The 15,920-nt window shown below is 47.2% G+C and overlaps 2 protein-coding genes across 4 annotated transcripts in view; one reads left to right on the top strand and one right to left on the bottom strand.

The window, feature by feature from the left end:
* HYKK (hydroxylysine kinase) overlaps positions 1 to 15,920 on the top strand; it is a 68,905-nt gene that overhangs the window by 32,170 nt on the left and 20,815 nt on the right. The gene's annotated exons all lie outside the window — the stretch shown is intronic.
* The window catches only part of LOC142303856 (long-chain fatty acid transport protein 2-like), a 156,580-nt gene that overhangs the window by 128,373 nt on the left and 12,287 nt on the right, over positions 1 to 15,920 (bottom strand). The gene's annotated exons all lie outside the window — the stretch shown is intronic.

Here is a 15,920-nt window from a genome sequence, read left to right as displayed (position 1 = left end):
TGTCTGGGGTGACTAGGCACATACGGGGAACAGATCCCTAGAGCAGACCCTGTTTTAATGACCTGCTAAACCTGCCGGTGAGGGGAACTACAAGTACCTCACCAACCACACAGAGTCCGAGCCTCCGCAGCAACGCAGGGACCCATAAGGAGATAGCGCCAGAAGCCATCTCACCTGGTCCACGCTGATGGAAAACGGTCCAAAAAGGGGAGAAAAGGCAGCAGCGACTCCCTTGATAGACCCCTGTGGTACTTTAGGTCAGGGGGTTATCCGAACACAGAAGTGCTAAGAAGGCGAGCTAAGTGTCACCCTCAGACTGGCCCGAAGGAGCCCCCGGTCCTACCTGGTTCATCACAGCAACGCCCGGGTCAGGTCACAGCAACATCTGTGTGAGTAAAAATCAGTTAAGTGACTTTTGGACTTTGCCTGAGTTATTCTGGGACCCGTTATTCTATACACCTAAGCCCCTGGGGCCTGCCTCACTCATGGGAGGCCACACCATCTGACTGCAGACCCCATCAGCCCCGACGCTCATAAAATCTGCAGTGGCAGTCATTCATATCCCTGACCGCAAGCCGTGAGTGGCGTCACGACACATACAAAACTAACATACCGGTTTGCCATATTAAAAGAAGACGCTGTGGCATCCCTGAAGCTGGATTGATGTTTCTGGGGCGACACATCACCACTATGCAAATTACTTATTGACAAAAGGAAAGATTTCAGAGCTTTGATTTCCCTACAGATTAATTAACACTTCAAGTTTGTGCCCACAAATTCTTTTTCATGTGGATACCTGTAACGGGGTGCCAGGGGTGCCTCGGGGGTTGTAGTCGTGGCCCCTTTGTATGCCAGGCTAACCCCCGGCTCCGCCGTCACTTTTGGGACAGGGGATTGTTCTGTGGGACAGAGTGTGGTGGAAGAGAGCACGCTGTCAGACGCAGGAAGACTTTGCAGGCGGAGATCAGTTGAACCAAACGACATGTTTATTGCACAGGGTGTTACAACAGACTCAATGCACGGATCTTGTAATACGCAGTCACACTTCCTGCCGGGGAAAGCTTTTCTTGTCGTCTCCTCTCTGAGGGGGGATGTGCCCGGCTACTCTACTTCACCTGGGCTCCCACTCCGGCTACCGCAGACTTGACCCACCCAACTCTGCTTCATCACCGAGGACACGTCATCTTTCTTTTCCTTCCGCTAGCTATCACCATAGCTCCCACACTCTGCCCCCGTTGCTCCTTCTCCCCCGTCCCGGAATCAACTGCCTCAAACTCTACTTTTTTTCCTTACGACACTTTCTCTCCCTCCCCCTTCTGCTGTCGGCTCCTCCTTTCTCCTGCACTGTTTCTATGGGGACAGCCGTCCCACCCGGCCACTAGGGGAACCCATCTACACAGTGCAAGTACAGTAAAACACAATTAATCATTAACATTAACAGCTTTATCTACCCCAGCGTGGGGTATCTTCAGGGGGGGAAAACTGCGCCTCCTTGTAAGGGGTCCGTCCACCCCTTACATTCCTCCCCTCTTTTTGCCTTAGCCTCCCGGCAAGGCTCGCACCTGTGAAACACAAGCTTAGCAGACTTTGATAAAACTTTAAAACCTTCATGAGAAAATAAACAATCACTGAGCGCACGAGTTCTGCGCCCGGAGTCCCTCCAAGGGAGCTCCCGGTCTTTGGAGGCAGTTTGCCGGGAGGCCTCCAACAGGCACTCCCGGTTTTTGCTGGTCTTCTGCCCGGAGGCTTTCACAGCACTCCCGGTCTTTGTAGGCAGGGAGCACGGATAATAAAAGTCTCCTTCAACATCACAGAGGGAGTCCTTGCCCAGTCCGGCATCAGGCTCCTTCCGGGCTCGGTAACTTAAACGTGGTTACAAACTTTAAACCTTCCCCGGTTCTTCAACAATACCGGTTCTTAGCACAGATATGTCCCCCACCTCCGGTCACTGGGATTCACACGGGGTGGTAAGCTCGTAGCCATTCGGCCCACTGGGCCCTCACATAATCGGAGAGTAACTGACCTGGCAAGCGGCGCAGCCTCCGGAACGGCTCATAGTTAACCGGTGTCTCCGATTCTTCTGGCTCCGGCTTTGGCCCCTCGACTCCCGGCGGAGGTGACGGGGTAGCTGGTCGGGACGGCTGTGGACTTCCAACGACGACCACCGGGTGCGTCACCATACTTTGATGAATCGCCAATACCGCCGGCGTCTCCTTTTCCGGCTCAGCTATCAGTCCTGTAGTGACTTCTGGCGACACCGCCAGCGTGTTTCTCGGCCGGCAAGTCTCAGCCAGCACCGGTCTCCGCTGTGTACGTCTCCGGCACTGACACTCTTCCCATTCAATCTCTTGTTGCCACTGTGCGGCCTCTTGAGCAGTGGGCATCCGGGTCACTCCCACGGCAAATAGGCCCCGGCATCCCACTTCTCTCCGGAATTTCACTTTTTCTCCCGGGTACAGAGTATGCAGGTGTTGGGGCAAGCCCTCAGTGTCCAGGTTAACCCGGTTATAAAAAAATGATCCCCGGTCTCTTCGTCCTCTATGAACCCATAGCCCTCCGCCTGATTGAATTTGACCACGGTGCCAACGGTGCATTGCCGATCAAACTCTTCGCTAAGGGGGCCGGCCATCATCTCACGGGCTACGGTCTCGGCCAGTAACCTTTCTTGCACTGGATCGGATTCAGGCGGTGGGGACTGTCGTCGGGTCAGGGGCGCCGGCTTTACCGGCTCCCAGAAGAATCCCCACTCATCTTCCTCTAACTCCCAGGCATGTTGCTCTCCCGGGGCCGGAACTTCTGTGGGGGCTGGAGGACCCACCTTGTCTGGTGTAACCACCTCCGGACTCTGGAGAGGTGTTCCCAGCATTTCGCTTCCCGGCGGTAGTTGTGTCTTGTAGGTGGCCCGGACTTCCGTGGATGTTTCACCGGTCACGGCATCCCAGGAAGTGACCCACGTTACTTTTGCGGGCCGCTCCGGACCTCCTGGCACAGCCGGTAGTTTAATGGTAAGGGCTTCCTCAGCTGCAGTCTGCCTCGGGCGGCCTCTCTCCAGGTTGGTTGCCACCAGCGCGCCCGCTGCAGCTCGCTGCTTCGTCTGAGTCTCCATCTCACTTAAGGTCAGTTGTTGAGTTGGCGTCTCTTGTAGCTCTTCCTGTAATGGCGTCAGGGATGGTGGAGATGCTGGGGAAGGTGGAGGCGGGCCGTCTTTTCCCGCTCTTGTATACACTCCACCCCCAGTCTCACACATCAAATCGACCCAGCACAGGCGACACCTCTTCTTTCCTGTAACACCGCCCTCTTCACATGTCTTCAGCAACATCTTGGGGCCAGCACCTCCCCTCTTTGGCCGGCACACTCTGTACTTCTTTTTCTTCGCCGGCCAACTCAGGGTTTTTCGTTTGGCGCCAATTCTTCGCACGCTCACTGTGTTCGTGAAGATGGCGGCCATTTTAGTACCGTCCTGTGCCTGGTCCAACGCCTTAGGCACCACTTGGTCTTCACATTCGGGGACCGGGACCCCCTGCAGATAATCCGGATCCTGCCGACTACGCCACATGTAACGGGGTGCCAGGGGTGCCTCGGGGGTTGTAGTCGTGGCCCCTTTGTATGCCAGGCTTACCCCCAGCTCCGCCGTCACTTTTGGGACAGGGGATTGTTCTGTGGGGCAGAGTGTGGTGGAAGAGAGCACGCTGTCAGACGCAGGAAGACTTTGCAGGCGGAGATCAGTTGAACCAAATGACATGTTTATTGCACAGGGTGTTACAACAGACTCAATGCACGGATCTTGTAATACGCAGTCACACTTCCTGCCGGGGAAAGCTTTTCTTGTCGTCTCCTCTCTGAGGGGGGATGTGCCCGGCTACTCTACTTCACCTGGGCTCCCACTCCGGCTACCGCAGACTTGACCCACCCAACTCTGCTTCACCACCGAGGACACGTCATCTTTCTTTTCCTTCCGCTAGCTGTCACCATAGCTCCCACACTCTGCCCCCGTTGCTCCTTCTCCCCCGTCCCGGAATCAACTGCCTCAAACTCTACTTTTTTTCCTTACGACACTTTCTCTCCCTCCCCCTTCTGCTGCCGGCTCGTCCTTTCTCCTGCACTGTTTCTATGGGGACAGCCGTCCCACCCGGCCACTAGGGGAACCCATCTACACAGTGCAAGTACAGTAAAACATAATTAATCATTAACATTAACAGCTTTATCTACCCCAGCGTGGGGTATCTTCAGGGGGGGAAAACTGCGCCTCCTTGTAAGGGGTCCATCCACCCCTTACATACCGCTCTAAGATCCTCCTGAAAATATGCTAACTAAACACTCAGAAGAATGAACACATGCATTTCTATTACAAATTCCAAGAGAAAAACACAAAATGAGCATATATCTTATATACCTCATTTACTTTTACAGGTAAATAAAATAGCGCTCTTGCTTAACACTGGATTAAAAAGTGTAAAAGAAATTGCACCACGACAAGATGTGTTCAGTCAGGATGGTCCTACCATAGTATTAAAAGCTTCCTTGTGTCGGTGACATCAATATGAGTAAGAGCAGAAAAGGACAAGGCACAACTACAGCCACCTGTTTATGGGAAGCGATATGGATGACATGCCTAGCTCATGGTGGCTGAATAGGGCTCCATCCTTCTCAGCCCTTATTCACATTGATGTCACTGATACAAGGTAAGGCTTTAACGCTAGAGTTAAGGTGGCTTTACGCGCTACGACATCGCTAAAGCGATGTCGTTGGGGTCACGGAATTTGTGACGCACATCCGGCCGCGTTAGTACTGTCGTTGCGTGACACCTATTAGAGATTTTGAATTGTTGCAAAAACGTTCAAAATCGCTAATCGGTGACATCCCCCCTAATCTCAATTATCTTTGCTGCTGCAGTACCGATGTAGTTCCTCGTTCCTGCGGCAGCACACATCGCTACGTGAGACACCGCAGGAACGAGGAACCTCTCCTTTCCTGCGTCTTGCCAGCAATAAGGAAGGAAGGAGGTGGGCGGGATGTTCGTCCCGCTCATCTCCGCCACTCCGCTTTGATTGGGCGGCCGCTTAGTGACGTCGCTGTGACGCCGAACGAACTGCCACCTTAGAAAGGAGGCGGTTCGCCGGTCACAGCGACGTCGCTAGGAAGGTAAGTAGTGTGACGGGTCCACGCGATGTTGTGCGCCACAGGCAGCAATTTGCCCATGTCGCACAACCGATGGGGGTGGGTACGCACACTAGCGATATCGGTAACCATATCGCAGCATGTAAAGCGGTGTTAAGACCGACCAAACTGCACCTTGTTGTGGTGGGATGGATTTTATGCTTTTTGATCAAACAGTGTTACAAAGTGCCCCATGTTATTTACATTTACTTACAAAAGGGTATATGCTCAATTTGTGTTTTTCTCCAGGGGTTTGGGTATGAAATGGCCACATTGTTAAGGTGCTCTTACTATTACCAACTTGTGCTCTGGCTAATCTTTTTTTGTTTATATGCATTTTCTATACTAAAATGACTTGCTGTTCATATGTTCAGTCTAGTTTAACCAACTCAGGTATCTAAGGATGCCAAGCAGTTAAAGGGAATCTGTAACCACATTTGACCTATCTAACCTATTAATATAGGCATACAGTTTATAGAATGCTGAAAAAAGCCATACCTGTATGTCTGATATCAGATGCCTTGTTGTGGATAAATCCTCTTTTATCACTTTATATAAATGAGCTCTTCCAGGCTATGGGGCGGATCCTGCCTGGAACATAACTCCGCCTCCAGAGATTATTTTAAATAAAAAGGGCGTTACCAGTGTGATGTGTGATGGCCGTTCTCTGCTCTGACTGCAGAGCTATGTGTGATATAACTAACACTTCTAACATAGTAACATACTGTAATACTATTGTATGAACTGAGGATTTCGATAGCGTTAGGGCAATGACGGGTTCTAGTTGCAAAGAAGTTTTATAATATTCAACCAACAATATGTATACAGAAAAGAACATAAACACGGTATATACCTGCCAGGTTCAGAGCAAGGGGAACTCCCGGGACCGCGCACCGGACTCCCCCAGAGAGGCCACCAGGAGCGAACCCCTATACAGGGGCTGTCTGGCGATCACCCCAGAAGGCCTAAATGCGCAGCAGCCGGGACACGAAAGGTCAACAGGTTATAGTCCAAAAATGTCCGTACGTGATGTGGAACATGAGTCCTAGAGCGGATATGAACCGGAAGGAACCGGGCAGAAGCGCCGAGCAGTGACTGCAGACGGAGTCCGGGACCAGCGAGGGCACAGCCCGACGAGACCAGGTGGAGTCCAGAGCCAGTGTCAGGTGTTTCAACAGGATGCAAATAGCAATCAGGAACCAAGAGCAGCAAGGCAGGAGTAGACAGGAAGCAGTATACTCAAGCAACTAGACTAAGCTTAGGGGCGGGCTTTTAAACAGATGAACAGGAAGTAGGGCAACAGAACAGAAAACTCCATGTTAACAAAGGGCAAGATCCTTCAGAAGCAAACTGGATATCCCGGAACTCTGACATATACATAGTTTCTAAGGCTGAAGGAAGGCCTTATGTCCATCTAGTTCAGCCTATTTTAGTGACGCTGTTCTGCAGTGTTGAACCTGTGGAAGGCAAAATCCCACAGAGTAGAAGCCAGTTTTCTTCATAGGGAAAAAAATTATTTCCCAACTCCTAATCTTGGTCAACTATCTACCTGTAATATTATGCTATTCATAACCTTCTATACTTTTGCTATCAAGAAAAGCATCCATTCCTCTCTTAAATTCATTCAGTGAGTTGGCCATCACCACTTCCTCAGGAAGAGAGTTCCAGAGCCTCACTGCTCTTACCGTGAAGAACCCTCTTCTATGCTGGTGCAGAAATTTTCTTTTCTCCAAACGAAGAGAATGCCCCCTTGTTCTTGTCATAGTCCTTGGTACAAACAGATCATGGGAGAGATCACTGTATGGCCCTCTGATATACTTCTACATATTTATTAGGTCTCACCTAAGGCTAGTTTCACACTTGCGTTGGACAGGATCTGTAGCATTGCGTTGTGTGACGCATGCAACGGATGCGTTGCATATAGTGGCACAACGCATGCTACAGATCGTACAAAATAACGCAATCCGTTGTAGTTTTTTTTCCTTGACTTTACACATCTGAGCATGCGCAGTTGTGTAAAGACAGCTGCGTTAACGGAATCCGTCAAATGACGCATTCTAATGGAATCCGCCACCATAGGCGTCCATTATAAAAACAACGGACGCCTAACGGATTCCTGCAGGTTGCGTTTTTTTGACACTCCGCCAAGCGCAGAAAAACGTTACATGCTGCGTTCCATCCGCCCGACGCAGCGTCAAAATAACGATGCTGCGTCGTCCAGCGGATGCAACGCAGACACTTGCGTTACAGTGCGTCGTCCATACAAGTCTATGGAGAATAGCGCAGTGCGTTAACGGACTGCACTATTCTCCATAGTGACGGAATGCGCTGAACGCAAGTGTGAAACTAGCCTAAGTCTTCTCTTTTTTCTAGAGTAAATAGACCTAATTTTGATAACCTTTCTGTGTATTGTAATGCACCCACTCCATTTATTATTTTAGTTGCTCGCCTCTGAACCCTTTCAAGTTCAGTAATGTCTTTCTTGAGCACCGGCGCCCAAAATTGCACACAATACTCCAAGTGTGGTCTGCAGGTTCCTCCCAGCTTCAGCCTCCATCTCACAGGCAGACAGTGTTGCAATATTAAGTAGAGCTCAAGGAACTGACTAGCTGCTCTTTTTATTTATTTATTTTATTCACTTATATAGCACTAATAATTCCACAGTGCCTTACAGACATGATCATCACTGTGCCCATTGGGGTTCACAATCCAAGTTCTCTATTGGTATGTCTTTGGAGTGTTTGAGGAAACTTCTTGCAGATGTTGTCTTTGGTGGGATTTGAACCTAGGACCACAGCGCTGCAAGACTGCAGTGCTAACCACTGAGCCACCATGCTGCCCTACCTGATGTTATTAATGTTCAGTGAAAAAAACTGCATCCCGTGTTCAATTAAAAGAAGCAGAAAATAAACTCTTTGGCATGTGACCATAAGTATTAAAATTGCATATGATTGGTTATGTGATGACTTCTTGAATTGGCAAGCAGAACTGAATCTTGACAGTGAGTATATTACACACTGTTAAGTTTTGTAGCATGCCAAATCCTAATTTTATAGCTAAATCTTGTAAATACAAATGTAGTAATCCTTAACTTGTAAGTCAGCACAATATATATTACCATAGCCGTGTATTACTTTATCTGGCAAGTTATGGATTACTCCATGTGTTCAGGATCAGAACCACTAGCAGTACATGAGTACAATACTAGAACCAGTAATAGTACCTGAATCTAGAGCCACAATAAGTTCATAAATATAGCACCAGAACCAGTAACTGTACATGAACACACCACCAAACCCACCATTCGTGCATGAATACAGCACCAGAATCGCTGTCACTATATGAATACAGAACCAAAGCAGCAACATTCTGCCCACTGAAGATCTCTGACTGCTGTATAAGGTGGCCCAACAGCAATCGCTGCTGACTCTGCCCGGGGCACATGATCCGCATGTCATTGCCTAGTTTAAGTACCTAATGAAGCATATCAAGATAGTGTAACTTTCAGTACAGAATCCTACTGGTTCTCTGTGCCACTAAATACACTCACCAAGCTTTTATTATATGATGCTAATTCAAACATTGCATTCAGTAATTCATATGACAGGAGAAGAAATATAATGAAAATTGAAAACATACCACAATGCATCTTTGTATGAGAAAATTTTTTAGTTTACACAGTATATAGATATAATTTACACAAAAAAGTTGTATGCCTTTAGAATACATTTCTTATGTTGTACAGATAGTGAGATGTGTGATCTATTACAGAGCATAGTTAGTCAGACATTTTTATTGAAGACCTTTACCAGGCTTATGGATAATCCAACCTATAAGGGCAAATGCACATCACATGTACATATTTGGTACAGGGTTCTATACAATAAATCTGCAGCATAATAAAGTAAAAGATGAGATTTACTGGGCGAATTTTATAATCATCCGCATGTTAATCATTTTAGTATTATTATTATGACTTTGCCTTTTACAGTGCAAAATATGCAAAAAATTAAAAAAACAAAAAAAAATCCAAGTTACACATAAAGATTTTGCTGTGGAAACACCGCAGAAAATTTGCATAAAATTTACTACCTGTGTATTTATGGATCGGTTACCAAGTAGTGAGTGTGACTGACAATTTCAAAGGGCCTATAGCCACCTTCTTGTGAGAGCTCAATATAAATGACTACAGTTTAGAGTTCACACCTACAATGAGTAATACTAGTGTGAATTTTCTTGATTTAACAATATATATAGAAAACAACAATTTAGCAACTAAAAGTTTCAGAAAACTGGTGGACTCCAACAGCTATATACACATATCCAGTTGTCACTTACCATCATCGTTTACTAATATACCTAAAGATATAAAAATCTCAGAAACTAGTTTTTTAGAGGTATCTCAAATCAATATCACGTCAGAAAAATACCTATCCACTTTGAATACAAAGAAAATTTGTTTAAAAAATTATTAGCTTTATTTGAATATATTAAAAAAGGGTCCTTTGACCAGAACAAACATAATACCAACACCGACACATATAGTTAGCAGTAACACATATAAAAGATGACAATAGATAGTCTCAAACCACTTTGTTGACAATGAATAGAGAGGTTTTGAGTGAATAATTCACTGCTAACTATATGTGTCGGTGTTGGTATTATGTTTGTTCTGGTCAAAGGACCCTTTTTTAATATATTCAAATAAAGCTAATAATTTTTTAAACAAATTTTCTTTGTATTCAAAATGGATAGGTATTTTTCTGACGTAATATACCTAAAGGACAGTTTATGAGACTTAAGGGTGCTTTACACGCTGCGATATCGGTAACGATATATTGTTGTTGTCACGTTGGTAGTGATGCACATCCGGCGCCGTTACTGACATCGCAGAGTGTGACACCAAGGAGCGACGATCAACGAGCACAAAAAGTGAAATTTCGTTGCTCGTTGACACGTCGCTCATTTCCTTAATATCGTTGCTGCTGCAGGTACGATGTTGTTCCTCGTTCCTGCGGCAGCACACATCGCTATGTGTGACACCGCAGGAGCGAGGAACATCTCCTTACCTGCCTCCTTCAGCAATGCGGAAGGAAGGAGGTGGTCGGGATGTTACGTCCCGCTCATCTCCGCCCCTCCGCTTCTATTGGATGCCTGCCGTGTGACGTCGCTGTGACGCCACACGAACCGCCCCCTTAGAAAGGAGGCCATTCGCCGGAGCGACGCCGTAGGGCAGGTAAGTCCATTGATGGGGACTAACAAGGTTGTGCGGCACGGGCAGCGATTAGCCCGTGTCGCAGAACCGACGGGAGCGGGTACGATTGCTTGATTGCTAGCGAGATCGCAGCGTGTAAAGCCCGCTTTAGACGCAATTGCACACCTATCCAACACTACCTACATGAAGCTGAACATGTAAAAAATAATCTATTCATTAACAAGGGTTACACACCCAACTTACTAGAAAAATCTTTGAGGGAAGTTGAAGGGATCCCTAGGGACTCACTGCTCACCAGTAAAACGAAAGCATCATCTATTTCCGCAACAAATAGCTGAACTACCAATTATTACTCAATTCCACAGTAATAATTGGGTTTTTAAAAGAATAATTCGGAAGTACTGGTATTTATTACAGCAAGATAAAACGGTGGGTGAACATTTACCAAAAATACCGAGATTCATCTATAGGAAAGGTCATACTCTCGGTAATCTAATTGCTCCAATAGCCAGGCAAAGACAGAGAACCAAAAACCCTAAAGGGGTACTTTACACATTGCAACATCGCTAGTATTTGCTAGCGATGTCCAGCGCGATAGCACCCGCCCCCATCGTACATGCGATATCTTGTGATTGCTGCCGTAGCGAACATAATCGCTACGGCAGCGTTACATGCACATACCTGGTCGGTGACGTCGCTGTGACCGACGAACAATCCCTCCTTCAAGGGGGAGGTGCGTTCGGCGTCACAGCGACGTCACCGCAACGTCACTAAGCGGCCGCCCAATAGAAGCGGAGTGGCGGAGATGAGCGGGACGTAACATCCCGCCCACCTCCTTCCTTCCGCATAGCTGGTTGACGCAGGTAAGGAGATGTTCCTCGCTCCTGTGTCTTCACACACAGCGATGTGTGATGCCGCTGGAGCGACAAACAACATCGTATCTCCTGATGTAGTGACATTATGGAAATGAACGATGTTACACAGATCAGCGATTTTTTACGCCTCTGTGCTCGTTCATCGTCGCACTTAGGATTTACACGTTGCTATGTCACTACCGGCGCCGGATGTGTGTCACTAACGATGTGACCCCGACGATATATCTGTAGCGATGTCGCAACATGTAAAGCCCCCCTTAGTCCATCATCTGGGTTCAACCATGCTGCTTCTGTTCATGTTGTAGATTAATTAAGGCCTTCTGAACTGGATTGATACTTTTCACTAATTCCCCAAAAAAATTCAGATCGAACGAAATACTTCTTGCTCCTCTACCAGAGTAATTTACATAATTCAGTGTCCATATAGGAAACAGTATGTGGGTCACACTAAAAGTCCCTTAACAACTAGGATAGGTGAACACTTTAGGAACATTCTTAATGGTTTTGTGGGCCATCCTCTATCACATCACTATTAGTGATGAGCGAGTACTAAAAAGCTCGGGTGCTCGAGGCTCGGGCCGAGCATCCCAAGATACTCGTGTACTCTGCCCGAGCACCGAGCCCAATGTTATCCTATGGGAGACCCGAGTATTTTTGTGAAATGACCCCCGGCAGCATGTAAAAACCCTAAAAATGGCACAAAAGTCTCAGAAGAGTGCTCAAATGACATGGCAACAGCATGGGGAAGATCCCTTGAAGCATATATCACTCAAAAGTCACAGCTGTGAACAATTTTGTCCGCGTTTTACGCCATTTTTACGGACTCACCAGAAAACCTTCCAAAATGACACCAAAATGAATTTTCATGGCGGAAATGTTAAGGGCACATACCCAATAGTGAGATAGAGCTGGTGTATGTTACTTTTTGAGATTAATACATGAAAGATTTTACGTAAAACATTGTGTGGCACTCCGATGTCCAAAACGCACGTTTTGTGCTTTTTAGTAACGATGTCGGTCATTTTTTTTTTCATTCTATCTCCCGTCGGTCGGTCTCGCTCTGTCTGTCTCTCTCTGTCTTGTCTGTCCCCCTCTCACAGTCTGTCGGTCATTCTCCCCCCTCTCTCTTACTTACCGTTCCCCGATCACTGCTGCGGCGCTGCACGGCTGTTCACTAAACTCCGGCGGCTTTTCCTCTTTTGAAAAAGCCGGCCGCTCATTAAACAATCTCGTAATCCCTGTTTTCCTGCTTTTCGGCGCCTATGATGGTTGCAGTGAGACACGCCCCCACGCTGAGTGACAGGTGTCTCACTGCACCCAAACACAGCAGCCGGTGTGTGTGTGTATACTGTGCAGTGAAATAAATAATTAAATAATTAAAAAAAACGGCGTGTGGTCCCCCCAATTTTAAAACCAGCCAGATAAAGCCATACGGCTGAAGGCTGGTATTCTCAGGATGGGGAGCTCCACGTTATGGGGAGCCCCCCACCCTAACAATATCAGTCAGCAGCCGCCCAGAATTGCCGCATACATTATATGCGACAGATCTGGGACTGTACCCGGCTCTTCCCGATTTACCCTAGTGCGTTGGCAAATCGGGGTAATAAGGAGTTAATGGCAGCCCATAGCTGCCAATAAGTCCTAGATTAATCATGTCAGGCGTCTCCCCGAGATTCCTTCCATGATTAATCTGTAAATTACAGTTAAAAAACACACACACACGAAAAATCCTTTATTAGAAATAAAAAACACTAACAAAGTCCCTCATCACCAATTTATTAACCCCGACAAACCCTCCTTGTCCGGCGTAATCCACGGTCCTCCAGCGTCGCGTCCAGCTCTGCTACATGCAGGTGACAGGAGCTGCAGAATACACCGCCGCTCCGGTCACCTCCACGCAGCTAATGAGGTGAGTATAGCAATCAGCTGAGCTGTCACTGAGGTTACCTGGATCCAGCGGTGGATGCAGCGGTGGCCGCGGGTAACCTCAGTGACAGCTCAGCTGATCGCGCTACTCACCGCTGCTCCGGTCACCTCCACGCAGCTAATGAGGTGAGTATAGCAATCAGCTGCTGTCAGTCAGGTAACTCACGGCCACCGCTGGATCCAGCGGTGCCGCGATTAACCTCAGTGACAGCAGCTGATCGCTATACTCACCTCATTAGCTGCGTGGAGGTGACCGGAGCGGCGGTGAGTAGCGCGATCAGCTGAGCTGTCACTGAGGTTACCCGCGGCCACCGCTGCATCCACCGCTGGATCCAGGTAACCTCAGTGACAGCTCAGCTGATCGCTATACTCACCTCAGTTGCTGTGTGAAGCTGATCGGAGCGGCGGTGTATTCTGCAGCTCCTGTCACTTCCATGCAGCAGAGCTGGATGCGACGCTGGAGGACCGTGGATTACGCCGGACAAGGAGGGTTTGTCGGGGTTAATAAGTTGGTGATGAGGGACTTTGTTAGTGTTTTTATTTCTAATAAAGGATTTTTCGTGTGTGTGTGTTTTTTAACTGTAATTTACAGATTAATCATGGAAGGAATCTCGGGGAGACGCCTGACATGATTAATCTAGGACTTATTGGCAGCTATGGGCTGCCATTAACTCCTTATTACCCCGATTTGCCAATGCACTAGGGTAAATCGGGAAGAGCCGGGTACAGTCCCAGATCTGTCGCATATAATGTATGCGGCAATTCTGGGCGGCTGCTGACTGATATTTTTAGGGTGGGGGGCTCCCCATAACGTGGAGCTCCCCATCCTGAGAATACCAGCCTTCAGCCGTATGGCTTTATCTGGCTGGTATTAAAATTGGGGGGACCGCACGCCGTTTTTTTTAATTATTTATTTATTTATTTTACTGCACAGTATAGACACGCCCACCGGCTGCTGTGATTGAGTGCAGTGAGACACCTGTCACTCAGCGTGGGGGCGTGTCTCACTGCAACCAATCATAGGCGCCTGTGGGCGGGGATAGCAGGGAATATGAGATGGCTGTGTGCAGAGCACAGCGCGCCGGCCGGTATAAAGGCTCGGTCACGCTGTGCAGGCCGGCCAATCACTGCAATTCCACAACTAACAGGGCTGTGGCATTGCAGTGGTCTGCCAGCCAATCCCTGCATGAGGGCTGGCTCTCAAAAGAGCGCCAACATGCAGGGATGAAGACCACGAGTACAGCACGAGTATCGCGAGATTACTCGGTCCCCGCCGAGTAGACCGAGTACAGTGATACTCGTGCGAGTACCGAGTAGTAACAAGCATGCTCGCTCATCACTAGTCACTATTTAGAAACTCATAAAAAAAATCACTTAAAGGGTCACAATTTTTTGGAATACAAATAGTCCACAACGACTGGAGAGGTGGTGACTTTATTAAAAAAATGTCTAGGGCAGAATCCAAATGGATTTTCCTATTAGACTCCTTGGCTTCTAGGGGTCTCAATCATGACATTGAACTTTTTACTTTCTAAAATATTTTCACCTTTCAGATCCTTTCTGTCATTTTTGACCAATCCAAGAGGCAACTTCCAATCGCCTGGTACCCTGAGACCAACAACTGTTTTTGTTAACCCCTTCTCACCCTTCTCCATTCACCCCTTCCCTTCTCCCCCCCCCCTCTCTATCCCCTTCTCCTCCTCCCCCCTTCCCTTATTTTGCAATCTTGTGGCTTTAGAATACTACAGTATAATTTTATTTATTTCCATTTTTAACTTGGTACCCTTGCATATTTACAGCCCAAACATCTCAGGACACACTCAATACATTACTTTGCTCTGTAATAACAGGCCATACCCACCTCTGCATCTAGGTCCATGACCAGCACAGTAACTCTCCACTACATCTCTGAGGTCAATATTGAAATAAATACTATATGAAACTTTCCTTTTTATTTACTTATTTATGAGCTACGAACCACTTAAAAGACAGACGTAACAAAAAATTTAATTGTAATTATTCAATTGCTTTTGCTTTATTCGTCCAGTCTACTTTTATCATATTTCTCCTTGTCACCTTTTTATGTAGTTCTCATGTACATTTCATGTACATTTTAAATATCCACTCAATTAATTTGAATAGTGTTTATTAAAGTTCAAAATATAATTTTTAATATTTATATCAATTTTTGCCTTTTTTCTCATATTTCATTTCATTCATTTTTTCATATTTTCATGATCTGGGCTCATCCTCAATGTGTAGCAGTTGATTTTATTCATCTATTCAATCCCTAATTACTTAGGCTAGTTTCACACTTGCGTTGTTTTCCTTCAGTTGCAATCCGCCGTTTTGGAAAACAGTGGAATCTGTTAACGGATTCCGCTGCTTCCCATAGACTTGTATGGACGACGGATTGCGAGTGATGGACCTGCGTTGCTTCCACTGGCCGACGCTGCGTTGCTTCACCCGAGCGGAAGGAATGCAGCCTGTAACGTTTTTTGAGCAGCGGAATCCTTAGGATTTCGCTGCGCATGCCCTCTCTGGCTCCTTGCACATGTAGCCAGGGCACACATCGGGTTACTAAACAAAGCGCTTTGCTTAGTAACCCGATATTTACCCTGGCTACGTGTGCAGTGCTAAGTGGTGTACGCTGGTAACCAAGGTAAATATCGGGTAACCAAGCAAAGTGCCTTGCTTAGTTACCCGATATTTACCCTGGCTATGTGTGCAGGGAGCGTGTGTATACA

This window comes from Anomaloglossus baeobatrachus, chromosome 4, assembly GCF_048569485.1.
Source record: "Anomaloglossus baeobatrachus isolate aAnoBae1 chromosome 4, aAnoBae1.hap1, whole genome shotgun sequence".
In the NCBI taxonomy this organism is placed as follows: Eukaryota; Metazoa; Chordata; class Amphibia; order Anura; family Aromobatidae; genus Anomaloglossus; species Anomaloglossus baeobatrachus.
Note: the sequence above shows the minus strand (reverse complement) of the source record. Positions and strands in the feature narration are given on the sequence as shown.